The sequence below is a fragment of the Cydia splendana genome, chromosome 13, assembly GCF_910591565.1.
Source record: "Cydia splendana chromosome 13, ilCydSple1.2, whole genome shotgun sequence".
NCBI lineage: Eukaryota > Metazoa > Arthropoda > Insecta > Lepidoptera > Tortricidae > Cydia > Cydia splendana.
Window position 1 is genome coordinate 15,033,957 of NC_085972.1, and position 8,474 is coordinate 15,042,430.

Sequence of the window (8,474 nt, forward strand, 5' to 3'; positions counted from 1 at the left end):
AATTAAACACTCGTAATATAATAATATTACATATACATAATAAGTACATGTATAATCACATTGGCTTGGCGTCTTCCCACCACCAGGCGATAACAAACACGTCTCAATATTATTCTTAGGTTTCGAATATCGGTACAGTGGGGCTACCGCGAATACCGAAAATCGTCAATTGCGGGCAATTCTGACAGATAAAACACGGTTTGCTACCGCGAAGACAGCCGTCATCGAGCGGCCCGTTCGAAAGACGATTATGGACGAATATCGTTCCATAGACCTACCGCGAAACGCAATTTTCGGAGTTTTTGACAGCACGAAATTCGTAAAGAACTGTCAAAACACACGTTACCTCAAGAGCTAACGTTGTTCTTTCGTTTATCACAGTGCTGCCAGATAACTCACCTTTCAGCTTTTTATCCCGTTTTTGTGGCAGTGAATCCGCGCATTGTTTTGCAAATATTTTGAATGTCCTCGGTTTTTGAGCACTGCAGCGGGATGAATAAATAGATATTTGGGGATTATGCTCGATCAACTCGCAGTTTCAAAGCAGTGCTCCTGTTTTTTCAATTTCATGACCTGGCAATTTCATTCTGTCATAATAGGGTATCATGCCCTTCGTGTATCTTATTATTATAGTTGATTGTGTCGTGCTGCGTGAAATTGTACTGTTTGTTTGTAAACCATTACAAAGATGTTTCTGTCGCAAGAGAACCTGGCTGAAGAAATCCGGCAACAAGCCGCTTCTATAGGTGCCTAATGCGATAAAAATTCCGCTAAGTGAATGTTCTGGACGCGGAGTTTGTAAATACCACGCTGCATATTTCCACATCCACGACGAAATAGCTGTAGGACCCTGTTCAATAAGGTATACGTTTTAGATTATTTCGTAAGTCATTAATCAAATAGTCAAAACATTGAACATTCACAATAAAAGGTCTAGAGCATTGCAAGATGTATGTTTCAAGTATTCAAAGTTCTACCTTCATGGGAAGCTATGTAGTGTCTGTCAGTATCTAATTAAAATAATATACCATTTGATAGAATGTATTTTTGTATTATACAGAAGATATTAATTTAATAATATATGTATATAAATGTTATGGGACAATCTTACCCAAATTGACAAAGCCCCACAATAAGCTCAAGAAGGCTTATGTTATGATATATAATAAATACACACATGGAAAACACACACCAAATGACTCAGGAACAGATATCTGTGCTAATCACATAAATAAATAATGCCGAGATTCAAACTGAGTTGTTCGCAAAGTAGTGTACTTCTACGTTATTTTTCCATTTAAACTTTTATGGCAGGCAGATTATCAACATGAAGTGGGCCGGGACCAAATAGATGCCTGTTTCTCAGCAAGCGGTGTCCAACTGCTAAATTACCCCGGTCTTATCAGTATGGGCTATCATTAAAGCCGGGTAAGTGAAATTTGTTTACATTATTTATAATAACCTCATATCAGATAAAATAATACTGTGAGTACCTGGCACACACTACTTAATATACCATGAATGAATATGAATTTATAAAATATACTGATAGATATTGTTAAAAAAAATCTTGGGTTTAAAAAGAAGAATTGTCCAGTCAAATTGTATTTGTAATATATGGGTCTTCTTACCTGATTGAAATGTTAAAATAAATAAATACATAAAACATTTACAGTTAAGGTTGTTCTAGCCCCCACTCTATCTATACACAGTGTTCCTTATATGTAGGTAATCTTACCTACATACAATAATTACGTATCTAGCCAATTCTAAAAGAAGTTTACATATATACATAATTGATGCTAAGTAGTACTTAACCAGTATTTCAGTAAATACTTAGCAGGGCTCTTCTCAAAAAAATAGTTATACATACATTGTACATTAGAAGTAATGCACATTAATCTTATATCATATTTCATAAATTAAGTACTAATAATTTCATTCTGAATTCCAGGGGTTTTCGATGCACACATGTGACCCTTCATGGGCCATAGGAATATGAAGACCGCTTCTTGTATATCTTTTCCATCACGGAACAATGGTGTTCCGGACCTTTGGGAGGCGTGCGCGGAGCCGTAGGCAACACGTGAGTCCCTTTTGACACTTAATGAAATGTAAGGGGTAAACCGAGCGGATGCTGCCCTTGCCCGCGTCATGGAACACACGCAGAGGCAGCATCCGCCAGGGTGTAAGGACTATTGAGAGTTGATGGTATCTAAAATTAACTAGGCTAATGCGTGCAAGCGATGGTGATGATAAGTACTGAGCTAAGGGATATAAATGGTATAAAACGGACGACTGCCTAATAAAATGATACGCAATTTTATTTCCGGCAGATATATTATTATTATTAGTCTAATAGAAGCAGCTAAAACAGTTTGTCTATTTCTGTGCTTGTTTTGAAGGGCAATTTTATAAAAAAACCTACCTCTTATGTATACTACTGTTTACTATTGTAATAATGTTTTGAAAGTTGTTTCTTTAGTGTACCTTATAAAAAAAAGATTGCCTCTTTATCCTGTTAGGAGGTTGATATATTGATCAGTATATTTCATGTTTTCCATGTGTGTAAAAATAATTTTGTGAAATAATAATCTTAACCAGTTTATTCTAATCCCAAAATATTTTAATTTTAAACTGGCTCTTAGCCCAGTCGGTAGTGACCCCGTCAATAAAACAGGAATTTTCGAGCTCGAATCCTGGTAAAGGTATTTATTTCTGTGTTTATCACAGATATATGATCCGGAGTTATGAATGTTTTATATTATTCTATCTATTGTATAATTATATCTTCATTTAGTACTCACAATACAAGCTTTATTTAGCTTTCTATTGGACTAGGTCGATTTGTGTCTTAGCTTTTAGGTTTTTACGATTTGAATATATAAGTAGAATATAAAAAAATCACAAAACAATAAAAAATATATAAACATATTATTAAAAAAACTAACCTAGAATGCCGCCAGCAGCGGGGCAAGGCCCAAGCTGCCGGTGGTCAAGGCCGCAGTGAGAGGAATCGACGTAGGTACTATACGCGCCGTGTCCAAGATATTTATTAATTACTAGCTTCTGCCCGCGACATCGTCTGCGTGGGATGATGACGATGATTGAAAAAAACTAACCCTTTCTCGGGGCCCAAACTATATCCATACCAAATTTAGTCCAAATCGGTTCAGGGGTTTAAGCGTCAAGAGGTAACAGACAGACACACTTTTACGCGCATTTATAATATTAGTATGAAAGTATGGATTGTTAATTTATTTAATTTACTAAGCCTTACATTACTTATTTTCAGACTTTATAGAAGATGTGTATACTACTGTATACCTACTCTAAAATATTCATGATTTGAATTTGACTTCCTTTTTTTGTAACTTCGTACTAAAGTGAAACAGAAATTAACAACAACTGACGTTTGGTTTTCAGATACGGGATCATATCAATTACGTGGACAAGTCGTATGGTGGGACAACCTACGACACCTTTATATGGAGCAACAGCGTTAGTCGATATTACTTCGAGCAGCTGGCATGACAGTGTGTGGCACCAGCGAAATAGTGTACATTAGGTAGGTATGTGTTATAATTTATATAAATATATTTGGTGTTTCTAATCACGCACTACGATACCACAGTAATATTAATAAGCATGTGTGTGTGTGTGTGTGTGTGTGTGTGTTCATTTTTATTAATTCACACACACACACACACACACACACACACACACAATTAATTAATCGTTTAGTTAGCGCATCATGGAAAAAATGATTTACAAAATTGTCGAATGACGCTAGATGTAAAATGTGGATGACTGAAAAAATAGGAATAAATTAGAATTGTACAATACAAGCAAAAGGGAGCTAAGCTAACTAAATTCGTACTATGGTAAAATATAAATTAACATTATGTAACGTTCGGTTTTCAGATATGGGAACAAGTCAACTACATCATTAACATGGACGCGTCGTACGGCAGGGCAACCCACGACGCCTTCATATGTAGCATTAGCATTAGTCAAGACTACTTCGAGCAGCGGGCATGTGGTACCAGCGAAATAGCGCACATTAGGTAGGTAGGTATGTTATAACTTAATAATTTATATAAATATATATTGTGTTCTTAATCATACACTAAACGATCCTACAGTAAGATCAATGAGCCTGTGTGAGTGAGTGTATGTGTGTGTTGGGGGCTACGTACTACAGACAGACATAGATGCACATGTTACGTCAGGGGTTCATTAATGGTTTAACGCAGCGGTCGGCAACAGGCGGCCCGCGGGCTGCATGCGGCCTGCTAATTTTTCGCTTGCAGCCCGGCCCGCGAGCCTTGCTGGCTATTTTGTATGTAATATTGACAAACGACAATATCTGATAAATTCACAAATATTAATAAAGTGCGGCCCACTTCAACATTGTTAACAACTATGTACTTATGTGGCCCTTGGCTGCTAAAAGGTTTAGCTCATCACGGAAACTATTTACGAAATATTTCGAATGACCCTAGAGTTAGACCAAGAGAAGACTGCAATGATTCTGATAGCACACGCAGTGCAACTGTTATTTTAAACGTCAAACTTCTATGAAATTATGACGCATAAATAACACTTACCTACACTGTGCATGCTATCAATATCGTTGCAGCCTTATCTTGGTCTAATTCTAGTTGCAAAATGTGGAGGACGGAAATAATAGGAATATAATTGTGTCTTATTTTATATTATTATCCCTGACAGAACGGCAATAATTGCCGCTTATTGTATATGCATTTAGGGTGAGAGACTCTTCGTTTGTTTGTGTTAGTTACAAATAAATGTTTCCATTGCGGCCTTCAGGAAAGGTTCCGTAACACCAGCGATGGTTTTTAGGCAGATATTAACCCACTATTAATATAATGTGCTTATTATAATTTTAGAAGACTCCGGGCATCCACTGCGGGAACACGGGACACCTTATGATTTCTGCAACCGGCGCCGCAGAAGAATCCCCGAGGCTATAACGCCATATAAAATAAGGCGCGCTCCACTATAGAGCTAACATTTGGGATATTAAAAGGTAACTTAGTGTTATGGACACTGATTTGCAGTTCTTTATTATTTTTTATTTATTCAGGCAAACACTAAGTATAAGTTTACAGCTGCAAGATGCCAAGACACTTATACTGTTAATAATACATAGTCAGTATCATAAAATTCATAAATATGTATACACTTTTCGAACTATCTCTAACATACATATTATGTATTACTAAGTTACCTAGACATTTAAAAAAAACTGATATTAAGTAACATAGGCAGAGTTAAAAAAAAATCCTGATACTACGTTGTAGGGACGGCCACTTGTCTGCGAATATGTCTGCGTTTTGGACTGTAGCTATGAAGTTAACCATCCATTGTGTAGATTTGCATTGGGGGGTGACGAGAAAGCTGTTTCATTCGCCGACAGATCCAACAACCATCGGCATAGGTCCTACTGTAGGCTTATACTTAGATACGCTTTCCCCAGGGATAGCACGCGCATTGTTGGTGTGTGTCTGTTTCCCGGCGACACTTCAACGACATGTAACTATTACACGTCGAAAACTTTCAAAATGGCGAAGTCATTGTAAACTAGCGTCTAAAGAAAATAAGAATCATAAAATTAGTATTCTAAATCAGCGGTCGGCATCATTTTAGCAGCCAAGGGCCACATAGTAGTTAAAAAGTTGAAGCGGGCCGCACTTTGTTAATATGTGTTACTTTATCAAACATTGTCGTTTATCAATATTACATACAAAATAGCCAAGGGGGCTCGCGGGTCGCAAGTGAGAGGTTCACGGGCCGCCTGTTGCCTACCGCTGTTCTAAATAATAATGAAATTCCTAGTAATGTAATGAAGATGTCAAACAGTAATATTAGTACATAGTAAGTATAGTAATAATTCTAATACCAGTTCTTATGATGTTTCAGTTACACCACCACCATGGCCACTACTGTCTGATCTGTGATCCGTGCTGTGCCTATACGCGATGACCGTACTCCCGACGACGGCGATGAAAATAACACTGCCGGCTTTTCAAGGAGCTACATTACCAGCTGATAATGCAACTATTACCCAATGCCCCGTACCTACGTAGTATAGAAGAAGACTAAGACTTATCTACTATGGGGCTATTCATAAATTACGTCATTTCAAATTAGGGGGGGGGGGGTCTGGACATCGGATGACGGTAGCATGAAGTAGGAGGAAATGGGGTCATTTGATGCATGATTTTTGGATGATTATAGGGGGGGGGGGGGGTCCAAGATCGTCAAAAATCGATGACGTAATTTATGGACAGCCCCTATGTAAGCAGAGGCTAGCAAACTAGTCTTATTTCCTATGAGGCCATGCTGTGGTAATTATTAAATTCACCTTAGAAAGCTAATGTAAGGCATAAGGATAATAAGGCACATATATTTGAATCGCCTCCTTTACAGGAATAAATTGTGTAATTTATTGTACCTGCTAGTTAAACTAATACACGATTAGCAGCACTAAGAGTTGTATTGGCCAAGTTGACTACGGAGTAATATACCTAGCAGGTACAATAAATTACATTTGTTTCTGGGGGATTTAAAATATGTGTCTTAACCAGACACAGATTGTGCCAATTGTGTTATTAACTATGATTGCATAACTTTGTCTAGTATAGTTGTAACGTAGATACGTTACGTAACCTAGGTTACATTTATAAAATTAAATTAGATTGATAAATAACTTATAACACTTTAATATTATGTTTACAAAACTGTTCCTTCTTATTGCGACTCACTGTACTTCGTGCAACACTCTTTTGTTCGAAGTAAACCGGCTAGCGGCGTCCCCGTCCCGCGGACCCTCTCTCCGCGCGGGCCCGCGCGCGAGTCGATCAGAGTCAGGAGTGTCAGGACAGATCTAGCTTTCGTCGCCGGCGCACGCTCGCTTGCCCTCGCGCAGCGACGTCTGTCGTGCCCGGCGAGAATTAATTTGTTCGATTGTATTTATTCATTCCGTTCCTGCACTCATTTAGTGCAAATGGAATTATTTTTTTAGTGTTTAAAATCCCCTTTGGGTAAGTGTTGAACATTTCTTACGCTTATTCTAAGCAGGTAGATTTAAATGTTATTGCTAACGGCTATTTCGCTATGCTACTTCTTTGTGTGATTTTGCTTGCCACTTAATTCAAGTACTCTTGCATTCATTCCACTCTTATTACATCTCGTTTTAATTGCTAAATTGTGTTTCTTTAAAGTCTATGAGTTAGTTTATTTTCCAGTAATTTATAATTCAAAATTTGACCGTTACATTCTATACTCAGTTTTGTTTTAAAGCTTGTTCATTTAAACTTAGCATCAGTGTAAAGTGTAAACTCCGTCTGACTGTACCATTCCGCACTTCACCAAACTTTCACCATCATCATCACGCAGTACTGCTTCTTGCTTTGCTTCTTGCCGTGCCGGGTACAGTCAGCGGAGACTTATTAAGAGCTTTTCCTCACACAATGGAAATAAATTCCAGGGAGCCTAGTTACGGCTAGAACCGTAGCCGTGAAGACAGCCCGGCAGTTCCTGAGCGGCCCCAGCTGACGTCCCTCAGCTCGTCCGTCTCCCAACCCGCAGTGGCTCCGGCAGCTTCAGGGGAGTACTTGCGTGGTGGAACTGTCCTCGGAGCAAAATCAGTACCGGCCTAGAACGTACCCTACCCTACGACGTAATCGTGTGCTTGCGGCGGAAGTTAAGGGAGAATAAATTTAGTTCGTTATTTTAAAAACTACAGTTTTATTTATTCTCACCGCCTACCCGTAGCATAGTTCTGAATATTTGACCATCGATATAAATGATGTAGATATACAAAGATAGATAGATAGAATACTTTAAAATTTAAAGATGTATAATACGTGTGTTTATTTTTCAAAATTACATGGCAGAATTTTGTTACAAAACAATCAGTGTAGTAGTATAGTATATAACGATAAGCAAACATGTTACTCGTAAAGGAACACACGAACGAAATATATAAGACTTGTAATGTAAAAATCTAAATGTTATATTATATCTGAGTTGTGTAAACTTCGAAAACTTTTGGCTGTGGCGGCGAACAATTATTTCATGACACGGCAGGCGTGCCTTACGCCATACAATATGATCGCACGCCTGTCGTGTCATGCGCCACACGTTGAAATCATTGATGACACGCCTGTCGTGCCAACCGCACCGAAACGGTTATAAATGTACCTATGATAAATAATTTTATAAGGTTAGGTAGGCTATTTTATTTCTTACTCTTGTATGTGCAAATAAACATAGTCAATGATTAGTCAATAATATGTAAATGACATTAGAGTGAGACCAAGATAAGTATGCAGCGATTTTTATAGCACAAACGTGCAAGTGTATTTTAAATTCCAAATTTCTATGAAATTATGTATTTAAATAATATTTGCGCGTCTGTGCTATAAAAATCGCTTAATATCCTG

At 37.8% G+C, this 8,474-nt stretch overlaps 1 long non-coding RNA gene across 1 annotated transcript; it reads left to right on the top strand.

Annotated features, from left to right (window-relative positions):
• The first annotated feature begins 1,302 nt into the window (after positions 1 to 1,302).
• Positions 1,303 to 3,534, top strand: LOC134796610 (uncharacterized). Its single transcript, XR_010144972.1, has 3 exons — positions 1,303 to 1,428; positions 1,955 to 2,086; positions 3,427 to 3,534. It is a non-coding gene; the product is annotated as an uncharacterized LOC134796610 (long non-coding RNA).
• The last annotated feature ends 4,940 nt before the right edge of the window (positions 3,535 to 8,474 follow it).